At 34.5% G+C, this 21,536-nt stretch overlaps 1 protein-coding gene across 1 annotated transcript in view; it reads right to left on the bottom strand.

Annotated features, from left to right (window-relative positions):
- The window catches only part of CDH19 (cadherin 19), a 112,184-nt gene extending 108,031 nt beyond the window's left edge, over positions 1-4,153 (bottom strand). Inside the window, exon 1 of the mRNA XM_036378590.2 lies at positions 4,043-4,153. The gene's annotated coding sequence lies outside the window, so the exon portion shown is untranslated. The remainder of the gene's footprint in view (positions 1-4,042) is intronic.
- Positions 4,154-21,536: the final 17,383 nt, after the last annotated feature.

Genomic DNA, 21,536 nt, shown 5'->3' with positions numbered 1-21,536 from the left:
GGTAAAAATGCATTTGCTATTTAAATTTTTCTGTATATTTGGCATACTTCAATATCTCCTTTAGAGCTGCACTGGTATATTAATTCTGGGTTTGCATATGAGAAAGTCCTGAAAAAATGGATTTATAATGAGAAAAAAAAAGCAAAACACGAGAAGACCAGTACACATACAAATCTTTAAAATGAGCTTTATTTTTACGTACACAGAAGACAAAAGTAACAGATCTCCAATCTATTCTAATTCTTGGCAAAAAGGCTTCTTTATTTGTAGATCATTGATCTGACAGACTGAAAAGGCAATGACTTCTAGTTCTTTTGGTGGCTTACACCAGTCTATTGCAAGGAAAAAAGACAAAGAATTCAGATTTGTGTGCAGTGGCATCAGTTTGAACTCTTCTGCTAATGTCTGTGGTTGCCTTCTCAAGGAAGACCATCCAATGTGTGCACTGTTGCTGAATGAGTTGTTTATAAAAGCATTTGTAGAAGAAGTTGTATAATTTTTGTGTACTGTAATATACTGAAGTTTCTGGGCAAATAAGCTTTACAGTGGAGCAGGTAAGCCATCTTGTTCTTTAACAAATTGATAAAGGTGAATGCGGGTATTTCTTTACACTCCTGAAGAGACACAAGGAATTAATTTTTGTGGCTAGTATGTGTCTCATAAACAAGTAAATTGAGTCATCTGATGCAAGCACGGGTAAGCAGGTAGTGTGAAGAAAAACATTTTTTCAAACTCAGTTTGCTTCCATGGGACAGATAACTCTGGGTTCAGGATACAGAAGAGAACTGCTGGACTGTGAAACATAGGTTTCATTAATTATTCTGCTAGATTTGTAATTTCATAGCACAGTCCATAGGAGAATATCCAAACAATCTTTCCCACGTCATGCTGTCTGCATACAAAGATTTCATCCTTCCCACCAGCCATAAAACTTCCACTCATTTTCTGATATTCTTTAGGATATAATAACAATTACTGTAATGATGTAGACTTTGTACCCCCATTGTGGAAGAAAAGAGTTAAATGTATCCCAGACTCAAAAAAATCTGCTCAAAAAAATTCTAGCTCTGTGGGAAGCAAGGATAAAAGTATGATCCCACTGTAAGGAAGAGAAACACCATACATGGATACTGATTACGCTTCCCAGCTTCCTTCGTGTTCTTTTTTTGGGAAAGAGGAGATTTTACTCCTTTCTTTTACATTTTAAAACACTACCCTTCTTGCAGCAGGTCAGGTTAGGAGAGTTAATTGGACCCAGATGTCTATCTTGTCATGACCCAAACCCCAAATTCAAAGCCCCTTTGTTTAGTCAGCTTTACTTCTTCTGAAGGGAAATAAGGAAATGGGTAAACACCTGAGTCATCTCTTGATCTTAGCATGCATTAGAGGAGCAAAAATTATTATAAAACTAGCGTGACATTTGGCAAAGAGGCCTATAATTATTGATAGAACTGAACTGAAAACCATACTTCTATTTGTGGCTTCTCAGGAGTGAAAGAAAATTCATTAATCATTCAGTACCACAGTCTGCTGTAATATCACACCTTCCATTGAACAAATGGATCTATGATTAATCGGGTTAATTGATTTTGTTGCTTAAATCCAGACTACTTTGGCCATGGAATAAATTTAGGCTCTAAAACTAATTCTGAGAGAATAAATAGGGCTAAAAGAATACGTTATCATCTGATGATTAATATTGTCCTTCCAGTGACCAGCCAAATTACTTTCTGATCAGTTTGTACCTATTTAATCTTGTTTTGAACTGAATATGGTGATAATGATCAAGGGAGGCATGACATGATTTGCAAAATTTTCTGTGATCATATTATGAAGTAGAACTGAGAAATAAAGTCTATGAAAAAAAAAAGGGAAAAGTTTTGCTTAATTTATTCACTTTTCCATTCCTAGCTGTAAACCATTATATATATATATATATATATATATTTATTTATTTATTTATTTATTTATTTATTTATATAGTTTCCCTGGCCTTTAAGATTTCTGAATTAAATGAAAATAAAAATGAAGCAAAAAAGATAATAACTTAATAACTTGTTAATCTCCAGCATTTTTATCTCATCAAATAATAATTATTTTTAAAATTGGTATCGTTTTTTTCCTAAAATGAAATAAATTTCAAAATGGAAAGTCATTTCAATCAAATAACTACAAATTGGACAAGCAATTCAAACTTTTAAATGGTAAGGCATAATACTTTATTAAATTAAAAGTCTTTTTTTCCTTTCCTGTGTAGGAAAAAGCAATTTGTGACTGCTTACATTTCTTCACTTATTCATATTGCATGTAACAATTTTTTTTTTCAAAAATTAAAATTTCATTAGAACATTCCCTCATATATGTCAGCAATTGCCTAAAGAGACACAAATTTTAAAGAAAACATTTTAGCATCAACAGCAAATTAAAACAAGCAATTTTTAAATGTTTTGAAATCTATATATCCGCATCGTTACTGGATCATACCACTTCAAGTGGATCTACAATTACCTACACTGGGGTAAGTTTAAAATGTCCTCATGACCCCTGAATAAGTGTCAGTGAGTCACACTTTAATACTCAGCACTGTTTGGTTCTGAACCTAAGAGCTGAGTGGATAAAAGTCTGTGGTTTCTTTTAAAACCTCTCTTATTATTGCTGGAAGTAGATGAGAGCCTGGTATAACATATTGCAAATTCTTTGATTTTTACTTTCAAACACCAGTGTTTCTGAGAAATTTATGCCTATTCCATTAAATATGTGCCACACCACAGTCACCATAGACTGTAATTTTTATATTTCCCCATAAATAGGATCTGACATAATGCAGAGCCAAAACTCAAAGTGTTCTTTATCTTCCAGATCTTACACAAGCTACTGAGCTTATAGGTCAGGATTTGAAGGTGGTTTCAAAACCAGATATTGAAGAATAGATAGAGCCAAGATTCATAATTGAAAGATAATGACTGAGGCATTCATCTGTGGAGTTTATGTGTGTTTTCAATTAGTTGCAAATGTTCTTTACACAGTTTAATATATGAGACAGGTTAGAATGGTGTCATGGTTTAACCCCAGCTTGAATTGAAGCTCCACACAGACACTCACTCACTCCCCTCCCCACCAGTGGGACCGGGAAAAGAACTGGAGGGGTGAAAACTGGAAAATTCAGGTGAGGACAGTTTAATAGGGAAAGCAAAAGCCAAGCACACAAGCAAAATAAAACAAGGAATTATTTCACTGCTTCCCATGGGCAGGCAGGAGTTCAGCAATCCCCAGGAGAGCAGGGTGCCATCACATGTAATGGTGAGTGGGGAAGGCAAACTCCATCACTCCAAACCTCACCTCCTTCCTCCTTATTCCCACACTTTATGTACAGGACATGATGCCATATGGTCTGGAATATCCCTTCAGTCAGTTGGGCTCACCCATCCTGGCTGTGTCTGCTCCCAGCCTCCCATGCACCCCCAACACCCTCACGAGGGTGTCAGTACAAAAAGAAGAAAGGACTTTGGCTCTGTGCAATCCCTGCTCAGCAATAACAAAAACACCTCTGTATTATCAACCCCCTTTTCACCACAAATCCAAAACAGTGACCCATACCAACTACTGTGAAGAAAATTAACTAAACTTCAGCCAAAACCAGGAAATCTAGAAAAAACTGTACAGCCTTTGAAACAATAGAGATGTTCTTTAGGACAACTCAAACATTTTGAAACTGGGAATAAAAACATGAACAATCAAAGTGAAAGGAGGAAAACTAGGAACACGCTATCCATTTTGGGGGAGTAAGAGTAAGGCATATTGAATCACAGAGCCCTTTTTAAGTTTGAATGCTGCTTTCTCAGAAGAGCAGAACACCTTTCAAGACCTCACTCCTTTAGATGCTCTTGATCACATCTATACCTATATAAACCCATCCTAGGAACAAAGAAATAAAGCTTTTCCTGTCATTACCAAGATTCTGTCTTAAAACAGACCATGCAAACAAGTCCTGAGTTTAAGAGAGAAGGAAAACAGATGTGCAAAGGAAAAATAAATGCTATACCTGCTCTCTTCATTTAATGAGTTGCCTCTTTCTGTGAAGGAATTCCTCCTGGATACCCTTTTCTCTGCTTAGCTGTGTCTCAGCATTCACTCCTGTTGTACATCATTTATCAGTACCAGCTCTGGGAGATAACCAGCATCTGTGAGATGTGTAGTATGTTTTGGATGAAAGCTGTCCCTGTTGCCTTTAACAATGCCAATTGTTCTACATCCCCAGTGTTCTGCACTTGTCTTCTGTGGTTAGAAACAGCATTCCCAGCTGCAGTGGGAAAGGGTTTTGAATAAATATTAAGCAGACAGCAAACATGCTACATGTAAGTTTTTCATGAATGGTATTTAAACTGGGAGTAACAGTAGGTTTTAAAAATTTTATGAGTGTCTTAATTAGGGGCTTATTTTTTTTAATTATCAGAAAGGAAAAAACATTATTGCCCTATGTTTTTCAGTGAATAAAAAGAGTCCGGCATTTCTGATTCAAGATATTGGATTCAGACTTGAGATCCCAGACTCTGGAGGCTCTCACATGCCTGACAGCAATTCCAACCACAATATACTTTGGTAGAAACAATTTTTTCCTTCAAAAATATCTACAGAATTTTATGTCATGATATGATAGCTCCTCTGGTACAAACCACCCTATCTGCATCATTCAGTCCAGTCTTCAGAAGCGTTGGGCATGAGGAAACTTTCTGCTGCACGGAGAGGTCTGACTCATCTCTCACCATGGTGTCCAAGCAAGCTGTCGTGGCTGCTGTGATAGCAAGAAAAACAGCTGAGATCTGTAAGAGGGAGACTGCCTCAGGGTGTCTGTGTTCCCTATTTAGAAGTCACATGGATCCAAATTTAAGAAGATGGGATAATTCCTCAATTTCCATTCTAACCTTGACATGGGGAGTTTCTGGAGGTATCCTCCAGATGGGAAACTACAAATCTACATTTTGGCACACAAGGTCACAGAAGTATTGTGTTCACCTTTACCTTTTCAGTAGTAGACAGGACTGGACAACACCCAGTGGTGGGACCCCATGACTCCTCAAATATACCTGCTTACATGAATGATTTGGATAATAAGATGTCTTGGTTTGAAAGGACAGGTGTCTGCTAAGGAAGGCAGGAGCCTCTCTTGAAATGGAAAATGTAAATCCCCTCCCTCCAAATTATTATAATTTTGAAATTAAGGGGCATTCAGACAAAGATATGGGAGTAGGAATTACAGTTCTTTATTAGGAAAAGTAAAAACAAAAATGCATTAATACAAAACAACAATGACAGAACACAACCTGACACCCTGTGGGTCAGAGTGTTGGTAGCAGTCCAATTAAATGGTGACTGCAGTCCTCCTGCAGTGACATGTGGGGCTCTGTTGGAGCAGTGATCCTGTAGAAGGGTATAGTTTTCTTCTGAAGGTTCAGTGGTAGTGTAGATGGGCCTGGTCTTCTGGGAATCTAGAGAGAAAAGGCTACTTGGGAGTCCAATGGGAAAAGGCTACATGCAGTGTTCTAAATCTCAGATTATATCCAGGTGGGAATGCTTAGCTCCTCCCCCTGGGTGGAGTATCTCACGATGGGATGATGGAATTTTATAAGTCATGCAGTGAGACTCAATGGCCCATTTACAGAAAATATTTTCTGGAGGGAGGACTCCCTCCTGGTTTTAACAGGTGACCCAATTAACAGCAGATAACTGCCCCACCTCTAACAGAAGGCAATAGAATACACACCCCCAGTCACATCTTGCATTTGCAACTTGAGACTAAGTAATATAATGAAAATAAAGGTAGGATGGTATCATAAAAAATTGTATTGGAACATCTAATTTAAGGGTTTATACTCTGACTTGTTTTTGAGCAACTTACCATTTTTCATTAACACTCTGGAGCTTATTATTGGCTTCATAGATGAGATGACGGGAACCTGACATACTGGCTGACTTCACTGTTGTTCAAAGACACTTCCACTGTAGAAGAATTGTCGAAAACCAGGGACAGCTTTACTCTTTCTGTTAATCTGAAACTTTGAAAGTCAATGAGAAGACAATACCAATGCTTGCAAGTCCATGGAAATTAGTCCTTTTTCCTTAAATTATGATTCCAGTTTTACTATGCTGTTAAAATACTTGCTACAAATTTGTTCTTATTAGTTGATTTTGTTATTGCCTTGGACTTCAATAGCTATCCTGCAATCACAAAAATGGAGGTTGTCAAGGAGAACTGATCTTCTGCTTAACTTCAGGCTATTTGTCATTCTTGCCCTGTATCTCTGTGTATTTGCTGAGACATAGGTACATCAGTCATCTGTCATGTGCTGGTTTGCAGCTAGATCTGGATTGTCCCTTTTTATTTTCATTCCATGCACAAGGATGAAAGGACAAGGCAGTAGTGACTTTAGCTTTGCCCTGAGGTGTTGCCAGGGCACAATTCAGAAGTAATACCAAGTTCTGCAACGCAGTAAAATTTCCATGTCCTCCACTTCTGAGATATGTGCTTTGTCTTAAGTCTTGGCAGGCTAGTTAAGGTTTAAGGTTCATTTAAAATTTGATTTATTTCAGGCACTCTCAAGAGTTTTATTAATACTAAGTGCAGTGGGAAGCCCTGTGATTATCATTTATATGATCAGATGAGATAAATAATAGGCAGATAGGGGTTTTTGCAGGGATAGGAGGAAATACTTCTTAAGTAAGGTGCTTACAATCACATCATCATCATAGACATTAAGAAGTTATTCACATTTGCAATATTTCAAACACATTGCACAGAAATGAATTTTGGTTACCAGTAGTATAATTAAAATGTAGAATGAAACACTGTGAAAATCAAAACTGTGAAAATATCTATGAGCTTTCACCTGTCTATATTATTTCTACCTTTTATTTATTAAGTTTTATTCATCTGCTTCCATTAATCCTATGTGGCCCTGCTTCATAAGGCACCGATTTTTTGCACAGTCAAATAACTTTGACTTGATGTGGACTGAAAGTGAACAAGTGGCTGTTGCAAAACTGAAACAGTGACAAAAAGAGGAGGAGTATCTGTAACCAACTAAGCTTCACCATGATGTTTCCTAATGTATTTAACAGTAATTGTAACTAGACTTTTCCAGTTGTTTATAATGTCAGATGCTGCAGCTTGCTGAGTGACAATCTTAGTCTTCTTCACTGAAAAAAAAATACAACACAAAACAAACAAACCTCGCAAGCCTATTTTATGCTCTGCTATGTCTCAAAGAAGCTGTCAGGTAATAGCATGGAAAGTTTCTGATCATTGAACCTCTGGGAATCTGGGTATTGACATGAATACTATTTTCAATATCATCCTGGAAGACAAATTATTATTTGCCTGATTTTGCTGGATGAACGGGTTAATTTTTTTTAGACATAAAATTGTACTCCAAAACATTTAAAAAAAAAAAACAGCAAGCACAGCCTAAGCAAAACTAAGATATGATTTCCCTCACTTACTTCTTTAATAGACACATCAATCTCTCTTGTCATGGTTTTGTTGCTATACATATAGAGCAAACCTCTTTTTCATTCAGACTGATTTACTTTTATTCTAGATTGAGGAAACCAACAAACAAGAAAACAGCAAAAGAGGAATTGCAATATGTTTCTTCCCAGCTGAAATGCTAACTGGGAGCTCTTTCAGCAGGGAACATACTATGCTTAAAGGTACAGGAAACCCATTGTGTTTGTTTTCTTGTGCTATTTATAAGCTCCTCACTCCTAATTTTTTTTCAATCCCATCTAGTATATGAAGAATTACCACAGTCTTCCATTCTATATAACATATTGTATGCGAGTCCTGCACCTACAGCCACTTTAATATCCTGATAAACTAAGGAGCAGCCAAGAGTTATCTCAGATAATGCTGCTCTGGACATAGATATAATGACTTGAGAGCAATTATGGTTTTATTCTGTGCATTTTGGCTCTAGTCTTTCACCTTTTCTCTGGATTTAATAGCTCACAGAGCCTTTCCCCCCCTTATTTGATCTCTCCTTCAGAGAACCAAGAGAACCTCCTGCTACACAATGCTAATACAAAATAATGGCTTCTTGGAAACTCCTGCTTTGTGCTTTTCATGCCCCATTGCTTCTGACTTACTTTTTACACCTTTCTCATCAAGGGACCACTCTGATGGCTCTTAAAATTAATGGGAACCTATAGAAATCTGCCCAAGTCCTATCAAAATGCTGATATTTATTTTTAACCCGCCCAAATAAATTTAGAAATTAATGGTAGTTATGTAGGAATGTATGTATGAAGTAGAAAATATGATAAAGCAGTCAATCTTCCTAAATGTCTGCATCTGTCTAGCACTTCCATATGAAAATAAAATTTTAAAGGTGTTTCTTTCTCTTTTTAGAGTGATTAATGTGATATGATATTTTATAGTGATTTAATGGCATAATGGCCACTAAAGGCAAGTTTATCAACATGCTCAAAATTAAAAACAAGTATTACTGCAGTGCATTTTACATAGTAAGTATTTTCACAAAATTCTTCATATTTTACCTTCTTCCTAATTTATCCCAAGTATACAAAGCCATTTTAAGCTTTAACTAACTATACTGCAGCCAATATTGGAAAAAAATAGGAAAAAAAAAAGAGCAATTTAATTTTAGCCTGATTTAATGAATTTGTAATCTTTAAAATTTTGTGCATGTATTAACTATGCAAAATTATTGTCCAGAACAGTATTTTCAGGCTAAACATGGGAATTTTTCTTCAGAAAGAAATCATAGAAATTTCAGTGTGAGGACTTCAAATTCTGTTTGGGCACATAAGAAAAGGCAAATAATATTGACTTCTCAACACAGGAAATTTCACTTCTTTTCACAATAATGATAATAGAATCAACAGACAGGAAGGACTGTGACTTATTTCCTGGATGTCTGAAAATTCTGATCCAGCCTTTTCAGTTATGATTCTTCCATGCTTCATAACTGACACTTCAACACTCAGTTAAATTTTGATATATAGTGAGCAAAACACACAGACACATACATAAACCCACAGGAATCTCAACTGGTTTTGTTATTTAGAAGGAAAATATACTGCTTTTCTCCACCAACATCTCAGGATATGTCAAGGTAGATGCATTACTGTGGCATAAACAGGTGTAAGGATCTTAATAAAGATATTTTTCAAGATTGGTCTTCCAAAGCAATTAAATATGCCAGCTTTTAGAAAGGAGAGTATAACTTCTTGTTGCCCTAAAATCTACAGCTTTAGTAAGATACTGTCTAAAGAAAGTTTCAGATTAAGAAAAAAATTGAGAAAATCTTCTTGCCTTCATTCTATGAAATGGTGTGCCATTCTATTTAACAGTTAAACTTACAGGCTTTAACTCAACTTCTGCTTTTTTTTTTTTTTTTTAACTTGCCCTCAGCATATAAATCACAGTTCAGTGCCTGAAGTTCTGAGAAGACATCAGTTTTTCATAATGTCTCCCACAGACTGTGCACATTGGGTGCTTCAAACTCTGCTTAAATAATTGCAAAAGTCCCTGGATTGAGATTTCGAGAACAGTAGCTTGCCCTACTGCTGTTGTCATGAGGATTTCCATCCATTAGCAAACATAGAGGAGGGATAGGAAGAGAACTAACAAAATGCCAACTTGCTTCCTGTGATATTTAATGTCATATTCAAAGGGCAGCAGATTTCTTGTCTGCACACGAACTGTGGTAAAGCTGCTACAAAAAGCAGATATTAAGATTCAAATTTCATAGTGATCCAGACACCTGTCAGTCATTCTGCAATTCTGATTTTTGCTGTGATTTTGCTAGGTCTGCTCGTGTTAACCCTTAAGAATAATAATAAATTTTAAAAATCCTTGGCTAACAATAAATTTAAAAAAAATTCCACGAGATTACATATATTAATCTGTTCTTCCCAAAATAATAATATTCTATGAATTTAAAAATTTTCTGAAAGACCTAAAGATTTAATCACTGTAAAATATTAATTCCTACCTAAAGTTTTCATACAGTAATTTTTGTCGCTGCTCTTTGTGTTTAGGGGTTTTTGTCTGATGTAAATTTATTTTTATTAGATTATCGTTTTCCTTATAAATTCAAACGAAGGAAACCAGTGATAAACCATTGGCAGCACTATGCAATATGTTTTATACTGCTTTGGAATTTCGCTGCTTCTTATGTTTAACCTTCCTGACTTTGTAACACAAATTTGACAGCAGGCACATTCTTTCAGGAAGTGATACGCCACTGCCATGATGAGAATTCCACAAAAATCTTTCTTGCTACAAGCTGAAAAAAAATTAAATGCTTATGTACAATAAAATTTTACAGAGCTCCCTAGTGAAGCTGAAAGCAGAATGATTCTGAGGCTGTACACCCTTTGCACGGAAAATGCAAAACTGAGAGTGTTCAGAGAGAGTCGCTACAATGTATTGTGCTGTGTTCTGATTTTCCTACAGAACACATTTCATTTTATTTAATTTTGTTTTGTTGTATGCCTTTCCCCTTCCTTTTGTCACTTCTCTTGTTTAATGCTAATGCATTTGCAACTTCACTAACCCTAGTTATTAGTCACCACTCAGAACAGTACAAGACAGAGATGTATCAAGCAAGATAGCTTGGTCCCCAGTTGTTGCTGTTGTTTATAAATAATGCTGTCAGACTGCCTAGACACCCCAGTCATTTATATGGATTCCACAGAACTGCCTAAATCTACTTTAAAAAAAAAGTCATTAACCATAAGTGTAGTAAAACAAATTTACTTCACTTTTTTTTTCTGATTTCATTATAAATTATAGAAAATAAGGCTGTGTGCATCGTTAAAGATATATGCACTGTTTGAGAATAAAGTTTCTGACCTTAATGCTCAAAATCTTAGTGTATATTTTATCTTGCAAAAATAGTATTCTATTTACTCTAATTTTATTTTCTTGCAGTTCACAAGTGTTATCACTTTCTGTATCTACACCCCTCCACACCAGTTCCATGTGTCAAGAGTCACTAGAAGTGTAATAGTCTCACAGTTGGTTTTCTATCCTCTGCTGTTAATATTTTCCTGTATTTCCAGAAACAGTTCCACACCACTTTATTTTCCCCCCCACATATCACATATTCCATTGTTTCTTCCTTTCTCTCAGCTTCTTGAACTTTAGGTCCTTGCTTATTAAATGAAAAATCCCTCATTTTTCTTGCATTACTCACACATTGGTTCAGAACTTAAGTGTCAACAACAAAGTAGAGAAGAAAACAAATTAGTTTTCAGTTCTGGATGACCTTATTTTCTGGTCATTCTGTTTCCTGACAGCAAACGAGGCTGACATCACTTACAGCAAAAAAACTTATGATTCTGATTTTCTGTACAAGTAATCTTGGTTCCATAGGCAGATAGAATCTGGTTCTGGAAACTAAAGGCTTGAAAGAAAGAATAGGTTTTGATTTTTAGGATTATTTTTCTAATCGTGATTTTTCCATTTGTATTACTTTCTAAAAAATTCTAAAACCTACTCAAGTAGTAAAAATGCTTTAAAATATTTTTTTATGAACATATATCTTGCTGACTCTCTTTGTGAAAGATGAACAGGTTGATTTCTTCAATTGTGTTAGTTTTCTGTTATTAGGAGAAAGAAGTGGAGTATACATGTGTTTTCTGTACTGCAAAGCAGTTTTTGTGGCCTCCTGTTTATTTCCCTGCATGGAAAAATAAGTTGTGTTTTGGTTTTGATTTTTATTATTATTATTCCTGAGTCCATTCTTCTTTTCTAGTGTTGCTATTTTTCATCTGCTGTTCTGAAGCAGTGGCAGATTGCTTTTCTGTGTTAGATAATATAATCAAATAGATCAGTGTCTTAAGGAATATTATCATCTCAAAAATCACTTCAGTTTGAAAACATTGTGCTTGCTCTTGTTATAATTTACAAGAAACATACCATATTTCTATAAAGAAAGGTGATGGGAGGATAATCTAATTTCTTTCTGTGTGTTGACTGTATGCATTTCACAGCACTTTACAGTCAGTTTCAGTTTCTTGTGTAATGTCTGCTAGACAGACTCCCTTGTTTCTTTGGTATAGGCAGGAATACCATTTTAGGTGGAAATCATCACTCTAAAATCACAAGAGGTGAAGGGGAGATTAACTACCATACACAATACTTGAAAATATATTTTATACATTTTTTAGAAATGCTACATTTCAGATTGATGATGCCTTGCCAACTAAGCTAATATTTTCAGAATATCCAGTGAGAATGTGTTCTTCCCTGTTTTCTCTGTCAGGATATCTTACATTTTTACTTTAATTATTTAAATTATTTAAGATTTTTTCTTCCACTGAACAACCTCAGTGTACATACATTTTCCTAATCAATTTTGAGATCAAATTCCTATACAAATATAAATTTTAATATGCAATGTTCAAATTTTCACTTGCTTAATGTGCAGTTCAAAATCAGGGGATACTTAAACATATAAAATTCTATTACTAAATCCTCTCTGTTACTCCTTCACAGTCAATCTAAATCCAAATAATTTTAATAAAAAATTCTAAATTATTGCATCACAATCCTTCCTTCCTTTCATCTTTTCTGATCCAGTTCTCTATTTTTCTAATTACTTACTGTTGAAATGCAAATTATTTTTTTCTTTTGTATATAGAGATGAAACAGCCTTTTCCATATATTCCACCATAACAAATTCATCTTTAACTTCACATAGCCTTCTACTGGGTTTCCAACATATCAGAGAATTGCTAACTTATCAAGAGTTCAGTATGGTGGACAGAGTCCTTATTCTGTGAGCTAGAAAGAACAGTGAAATGAAATGAAATGAAATGAAAGGAAAGGAAATGAAATGAAATGAAATGGAGAGATAAACAATAAATAGGGAAGTGGCCCCACAAAGGCCTCACTGATAGATAGAAAACACTATATCACAAAAAACAGGAAAGAAATAAAGAGCTGATTTGACTGGAAAAGGAAGGAATGTAACGCCCTCTGTAAATTAGAAGCCAGTAGCTCTGCAGAAAGGCAGGGAACAGAGCTGAAAAGGATTTATCCCGAATTAGACCAAATCTAGATCTTCTGGGCCATCTGAAAAAATCTGAACTAGGATGGCCTATGATTATGTATGAGTTATTTTTAAAATTAATTTCTGTGTTTATGTAAGAATTGAAGACATCATGGTTAAGATATCTGTACTTCAGCTGGGATGGTACTTTGGAATAAAAGAGTGCTGGAAAATATATGCTGAAAATTAAGTGAAACACAACCACCTAATATTGCTTCTATCAGGATGTCTATAGTTTTTGCTATAAACTCTCACTTTTGTTTATATGGAATTGAAAATAGCACATTGGCGGTATTAAACATCTAAAGAAAATCTTTGGATTTAGATATCCAAGTTAAAAATAAAAGTGTGTTTAGTTCATAATTCTTGCACAGTCAGTGAAAAACTGAAACACTAGAGAAACTATGAGAACTATGAAACATTATTCAATTTAAATGAATTGCTCATAAAACACAGGGTACACTTTAAATCTCAAGCCTGATACAATCTGGCATGTCAGGTGTCATTGACACCCATGAAAATGCAGAGCACAAAAGCCTATATCTAGCTTTTCTTGCCTTATATATTTATAAGGAAAACCAATAAGTTCTAACTGGAAGGCCATGACAAATAGATTGCTCAATGAGCAGTACAAGCACAAGGTGCTATTGACATTTTGTGGAATCATGATTTGCCACCTTGTATTTCTAATTATGTACAAAGAGAAATAAGCTTGGAGGGATACCAGTGCTTTATGGATTTGATCTTCAATTAATAAAATATATTTTAAAGGAGTGATCTTTTGGTATTTCATTGGAAAAAAAAAAAAAAGGAATCAATGGAAATGAAAATATTCTTGTTTCTCTTTCCTCTGCTGCATTGTCTCAGATGTGGCAAGTTTTCCTTAGATTTCACACACACTGATTTTCAAGTAGCTCTACAGTAAAAACTCCAAACAAAACAAAGTCAAATAAAAGAAAAACAAACACACCCTATTCCCAAAAAAGATTATGAAATAAATAAAATAATTTATAAATACATATAAAAATCATAAATTAATGGAAGATTTTTTTTTGACATTGAATGGAAGGATAACTTATTGCAGTCTATGAATACAAGTCTTTTATTTATGAAAGTAAAATTATATGGAAACAATAGACCTTCAATAGCTGCTTACATATAAGCTACCTCCTTACCTGCTCTGTGTTAGAAATATGGGTTATACTCAAGTGGTATTTTGAGCAACTGAGAATTTTGAGATAAATTTAAGCTCGTTCAGACAGAAAGATTGACCCTGTTTAAAGTTATCTCCTCCTGTATTCTACATAAACACAAAAAAACTTGCATTTCTGGGCAGCATTCTAAAAGAAAGTCCTCCTGTTTTCCTTTGTTACAAACGTTTTACACATGACTTTATTCAGACTAATCATTTTTTCATTCACGACAGTAATTTATAAAAGCAATGAAATACATTTGTACTCATCAATTTCCAAACTCAAAATTTCCATAGAATGAACCTTGCTTTGTTTTACTGGTTTTATCTTTAATCTTGTTGATTAAAAATTACAGTTCACTGCTGTAATTACAACAGAATTAATTTCCTGGGGGGCTTCCACTGTTTTTAATTTAGGTATAAAACCCCATTGATTTTCCACTCAACCCCTGTGAAACTTGAAAAGTTCAGTGAGGGTAGGAGAATCTGCAGAGCCAGAAGATGAGATGATTTTTGTATGATCTACAGCAGAATTAGGAACCCAGTTGAAGAGAGGTACCCATCTACAGATAAAACTCAAATACCTAAACAATGAATTCTGCATATTTTTAAGGATAAAAACTACCAACAATCACAGAGCAAGATGAGCCACATATGAACCCGCCATGCTCTAAATTGGTAGTTTTCTGACATTTGAGGTTTTCAGCTACTTAAAAGTACTAACATTACCTATGATTTTCTCCTTTACATACAGAAAACAGAAAGGTCAAATTTCATTTGTATTTATTGTGAATGAAGTTCATAATGTGTGAACTTATGATTGCAAATACAGCTCCAGGTCTTTCTTATTTTTCTGACACTTATAGTATACAGCTACTTAGAGTGGAGCTCTCAAAACATTTTTAATGATTAAAACTTTTGTTCATAGATTTTCCTGAAAAATCCATTCATTTACTGTTGATAGAAAACAGCCTTACATCTAATAAACATTTCTGCTTGTCTGGACAGTTCACCTATATAAACATTCAGAATGATCACAGCCAGCTGTCTCTCAGAAGTCAAAGTATTTTTCCCCTGGATCTTTAATTCAACCATACAGAATCTTGGAATGCTTTTGTGTTGAAAAGAAGCCAGAATGCAACCAGAAACTTATATTTCAGTGCTTACTAAGATATAGTAAGAGGGTAAAGGTATTTCAAAATAAGATTATTTATTTCATAACAATGATAAAAAGGTACAGAAACAATCAAACAAGGAAATACAGAGCCCTGGATAAAACAGCATTGGAACTAAACTTTTATATGCCTCTGACTTAAAAAAAAAATCTCACTTTTTTCTTATTTTTTTCCTTTCAAAATGGTAGCAACAAGATATAGATTGTATAAATGACCTTAACTTTTAAAAATAATTGCCCTAGAAGTTAGATTTGCATTAGTTTTGTTTATTATCTTGCCTAAAGGAAAGCAGATCTGTGATTTATGTATGCCTGAGCTGTAGTGCTATTTTTTGAAGTTTGAAAGGAAGGGTATCTCTTATTAAACTAATTTATAATGGTGAAGAAAGAAGTCAGTCAGGTGTTCAGGCACTTAGGCTTTCTTTTTCAGACATAAGCATTACAGAACAGAGTGTCCTGGTAAGTGCCCAGCACTTCCACAAAAGCTGTGACAGGACATATGTAGGTCATCTTAGTATGGAACAACAAACAAAGGACCAAGCACTGTCAGGGACATACTTTTTAAAAGAATAAGACCTCTCAGTGTAGTAGAGACACCAATTCCTCTGTGTTGTTTTATGAGGAAACAATTTTCATTTCTTCATTGCATGGGCCTATTTATACCTTGGTCTTATAGTTTATCCATTCTGGAACAAAATTACAGTCTCATAAAATAGAGTAGCGGTATTCTAAATACATAATTACAATTCAGTGTGAAATATAGCAGACTGTTATTAAGAGGTGAGTGTTTTGTTTAATTGCTGATTATAAAATAATATTAAACACATCCATTGGTATCCCATTTATAGGCAAAATATTGTAAAGATACATGCAAATAATATGCATTTAATAATTGTACAGCATCTTTACAGGTTTTTTTTAATTTCATAAATACTGATAAATATTTAATATTCTTTTTCTGAGTATATCATAGCCTCTATTAGCTCCACTAAGATAACTTGTTTTTCCAAATACTTGAGGTAACTGTACTCTTTGTACCCCCCCCCTTAAAAATACCCTGCTGCAATTTTTATGCTAGATTATCCTGATGCATAGTGTAAAGAATTCTTTGATTAGGACTGGATGAATCTCACAATATAGAGACCGAGTTAATAGAGATTGAATAACTTCCCAAAATGTTAACAGTTACCTGTACTTTACAGAGAATACTCTATCAATGAACATAGTGACTAGAGACCTTACCTTCCTAATATTTTTTAGCCCTAGTTAGGAATCTGATTACAAATCTTTTTTTCTTTGTTCATCCAGGAAATACAAATATTGAGAGAAAATCAAAGTAAAAACTACATCAGAAATTTGCCTTCAATTTTCACAGAGCTTGAGTCTGCATCCTAATCATGCTATACTGCTCTCCTCACATTTCATAAATGCTATAATTTAGAATTTAAAATAATATGTTCCCCTTTCATATAAAAACATGAAAATTTTAGTATGTCTAAATGAACAGTTAAACAGAAAGTCTGATAACATTTGATTTTCTTTTCACTACACTGTGAGTTGCTATTAAATTAAATTTGGTTATACAGGATTCTATCCGTAATCTTGATGAATTTTAGCTTGTGTCCCATATTAATGAACCATATTAAATGCAGATATGTCAGCTGCTCATTTGGCTGACATAATAGGAATTGAGTCATTGAACTCCACAACTAAAAGCAAAAGCTATTACATTACTAGCAAAATTGTCAACATGTTGTTACGAGGGGCTATGAGAAGTTATATCCTTTGCATAATGGCTCTGAAGGGTACTTACAGTGTAGTCTCACTAATAAAATCCCTATTTCCATTGTACAAACCAAGTTCAAAACATTGGAAAATAAATCTACAACAACTTTAATAGGAGCTTAGATGCCTAGTATGCACGTGGGAACTTATGCATAGACATGTAAACTTATGAATTTAAATTTGATGTTGAATTTCAAGCAGATTTTGTAACTCCTAATTCTCTAGCGTAGAAGAGAACTGTTGGCTTTACTGAGCATTCAGTGGCCCCTGTGAAGCTCTCTGAAACCATGAGATATTCCCTTCCCCAGCTGATAACATCAGAAGAGATCTCTGTTAGTCAAACTGATGTTTTCTGTTATATCTCTGAGGGGCTTTCAGAGCCAGCTCAATGAAATTCAGTAGGTAATCTGCTGCAACAGAAACTAGAGAGCAGTTGTACAAGGAAGGTGAGGTCTTAATTTAAGGGAAAAGAAAAATAACCTTGTCTAGAAACCCAAACAAGGTTTTAAGAAGACATGAATGTCTGATTTAATGAAACATGGGATATGGAAACGAAGTTTATGATACTGTGCTATATATCCTTGAGTTAGAAGAGACTGTCTCAAACCATTTCCTCTATTTTCAAAATTACCTCAACCTTTCCAAAGAGCCCCATCACTACAGATTTTTAAAAAGAGTGGTGGGAAATTTATTTTCTTTCTACAAAGCAGTAGATTACTAACAGGTATTCAGGTGATAAAATGTGTTTGTGGCAGACTGAGAATAAGCTGTATGTCTCAAGCAAATGTGAAATTTGTTTCCTTCTCTTTGCTGTCTTTGTTCAATGGGATACTGCTATTTTCTTCAATTCAAGTGAATTCATCTTTTGGAGTGGATCCTCTGGATTTTTTTTTTTCACTGTTTTGAAAAGTATTTTTTACCATTTTAAGAATCTGATTTTAGATAAAAGTAGGACCTATGCAGTAACATAGGCTGCCTACCCCCTCCCATACTGACACCTCAGTAATATTTGAAGTCACTGATTAATGATGCCTAATTTCAGAGAGAAGTAGAGATCTTAATGTTCTTTTGCTTGTTGTTGGCTAAGTATCTGTGGCTGTGTTCCTGCTTATTTGCTGAAAGGCACCACCAGCTGTGAGCCCTTGAACATCCAAGCTAGTGCATCTATTTTCTTTCTCTGCAGTTAGGAATTTCCATAAATGCTTCTGGGATCTTTTCCTAACCTTTCCTTATTCTTTTTTTTTTTTTCCTTCTCTTTGTTAAATTACCACATAGTGTCAAGTTTAAGAAGTATGAAAAAAATCTATATAAGATGTGGACACAAGTATACAAGTACCTTGAATTAAAAATAGTTCCACTTTGAACTAGTATAAATTAGAAAGCTTACTTTGAAATCCATAAATATGAACAGAATAACTAAATTTTGCAAATAGGTGCAAAACTGTTAACATTTTATTACTGGTGAGTACTGCTAAATAGAGAGGACTGCAGCTCAATCCTCAGAGCTGAAGTAGAGCTGGCAGGAAACAAACAGTTTAGGCAGATTTTTGTCTGTAGTTTGAGAATGTTTGATATGAAAATTGCTAGGAAAGGCAGTAAAAATAGGATCCCTTTAAGCCATTTCTGAGTCCTCAAAAACAGCAGTGGGATACATGTCCTATAGGCAATACAATTTACGAATGACTTCTGTGGGAACTATTCATAAATAAAATGAGTAGAGTTCAGAATAAAAATGATGAAACTGATGCTTTTTCTCACTAAACTTGCCAGTTGGAAGGAAGAATCAGCTAGAGGGCCATCTCTAATACAGAGGTAAGTATTAATGAGAATAAATATTTTGGGAGCTTTTTGAAGGTTTTAAGTGCCAATAGAGAAGCTGCAGTTCTCTTTAACTCCAGGGAAAAAAGAATTCAAGTCAATGGGGAAAAACGACTTGAAAATGTTGCACTCTGTTCGTTGATTTAAATTCTCAGATGACCATGCTAGAAAAGGAAATTTGGCACAATAGAAAATAAAAACTACAACCTCAAGAGGGCAAGCATTTATCCTAAACATTAATCAGAAAGCATGGATAAGAAATTTTCAACCAGAAAATTAAATATAGAGCTATTGAAAAATCAAATAAGGCTTAAGACTTTACAGTAGTAACGTTATTTCTTTTATAATAACGTTTGAAAGCTACTCTGTGCCTAAATATGGTAAATTACTCTTTGTAAGTTACAAAATTTGAGTGTCCACATGCAAAAGCCCAGAGGGACAATAGTAAAGGAAGAGATACAGCTTTTATACTGTGTGAAAATCTCATGCAAAATATAAAGTAAGGATTTAAACTCTTCTAAGATAAAGTTTTCAAAAGAGTTTCTTTTTACTCTATCACACATTATGGAAAGGCAGAACTTTGAAGAATTAAACCAGCACAGAGCAAAAAAAATGAGCAATATAATCAACTGGTTTCAAAAACAACTTTGAGATTTTTGCTAGTAAATAAAAATAAAAATAATCCATGGGAAAAAATAGGGAAGCCTAAAGGAAAGGAATAAATATGGCTGTGGAATTGAAGACCCTTATTGTCATAGAGAGAGGAAGTCATTGTCAAAAGATCTTTTACAATGCAATTTTCAAAATCTGTTTATTTCCAAAGGTATTGCTCCATCTCTGCTGACTTGTTTTCAGAAATGTTCTCCCCTTCAAGAAAAGGAAGTGAAATTGAATTATTGTGTACATATATATGTATATGTATGTATGCCTATACATGTTTGCACACACATTTCTGTACAAATGTATTAAAAAGGTTGTAGTATATTGCAATAATTTAGAATTTACCCATAACACATTTCACTATTGGCCATTATCCCTATGCTTGTATTGAATTTGTCATGTTAATGCATACTTAAAAGACTGAGTTTTGCTCTACCCTCCAATACACAGCATGAGATTTTTATGGTACATCAGCATGTGGGGAGTTTATATTTCATTGTAAATCCCATGCAACCAGTAAAAGGTCATCTTTCCTGTTACCAAAATAAAATACACTCCCTGTGTCACATTCAATAGGACATAATGTACACCAACATGCCATTTTAAGTTTAATACCACCATTTCCCACTCCCTACCCCAAAATAAGAAAAAAAAAGGAAAAGGGAAAACAAAAAAAACAAAAGTAAAGAAATAAGACAGTCAAGAGAATAAAAGAAAAGAGGAAACAATACAAAGAAGTGAAATAACATTAAAAAAAACAAAAAAGAAAGAAAAAATCCACAGTCCTGAGCCTTAACCAGGACAAACTTATTTTCAACTGGCTTAAATTTCAACTGGCTCAAAAAATCTGGCAGAGCTTTTTCTGAGGAGAAGAGAGCTTTTTTAACTGTTCTCTTTTTTTAGGTACATTTGTTTAACTAGTAAAGCAGTTACTTCTGAAAAGTTTTCCTTGCTTTCAAAAGTCAGCACCTCTACATTTGGTTTATTTAAGTATTTTCAAGTATTACTACTAATACTCCCATGGCTATAGAAAATAATACTTTTTTTACTGATTGATTAACAAAGCCTATATACAATATTACTAGTTGGCCTTTAATTGTCCCATGGTGGGTAACACAGCAATGATTCTTTTCACTTATATTATTGAGTATATTAATCAATTGTAATGGCTTTGCTGCATTACAGAATATGTTCAAATGCAAGTCATTATAGTTGTATATTCTTTGGACATTAATTGCTGTGCCACCTAACTCACTTTTTGTATTGTGGTCAGGCCACATACAAGACAACGAGCAAAAAATTCACCTTGAAATGAGTAAAGCTTAGTGGATTTCTTAGTGGATTTCTACCTTTCTGTTCCTGGTCACCCATTAATATCTTGGACCACTGAAACAAACAGCATTCACAAAGATGATTCCAGAACCAAGAGAATCTGAAAATAAAGACACATTTACAAAATCTGGAATGAATAATGACCGCATGCACTTTGTGAAAACTTGTGACATATGTTAACATTATAAGCCAAAACATTGGCACTTATGAAATTAGGTCTTCCCACTTTGCAGACACAGGAAAACAAAAATTATTATGACCTTAGAGCAATTAAACCAAGAGGTTATTCCAGCCAAAGTCATCCCTCCAAAGCCCTACTGCTTTGTGCCAGAGTCAGAAATCTGACCACAGTACAGACCCGAGGGTATTCGAGCAGAGACTTGTGCCCTTTGAAATCTAATGCAGTCCTCCAGCTACAGATGTCTTCTCTCACTCTTGGCAGGCTGAACCACCTGGAAGCTGGGAGGAAACAACCATGGCAGTCAAAACTCCGGGG

The sequence above is a fragment of the Molothrus ater genome, chromosome 1 (genome assembly GCF_012460135.2).
Source record: "Molothrus ater isolate BHLD 08-10-18 breed brown headed cowbird chromosome 1, BPBGC_Mater_1.1, whole genome shotgun sequence".
Classification (NCBI taxonomy): domain Eukaryota; kingdom Metazoa; phylum Chordata; class Aves; order Passeriformes; family Icteridae; genus Molothrus; species Molothrus ater.
The sequence above is the reverse complement of the archived record's forward strand: the minus strand, read 5'-3'. Positions and strand labels throughout refer to the sequence as shown.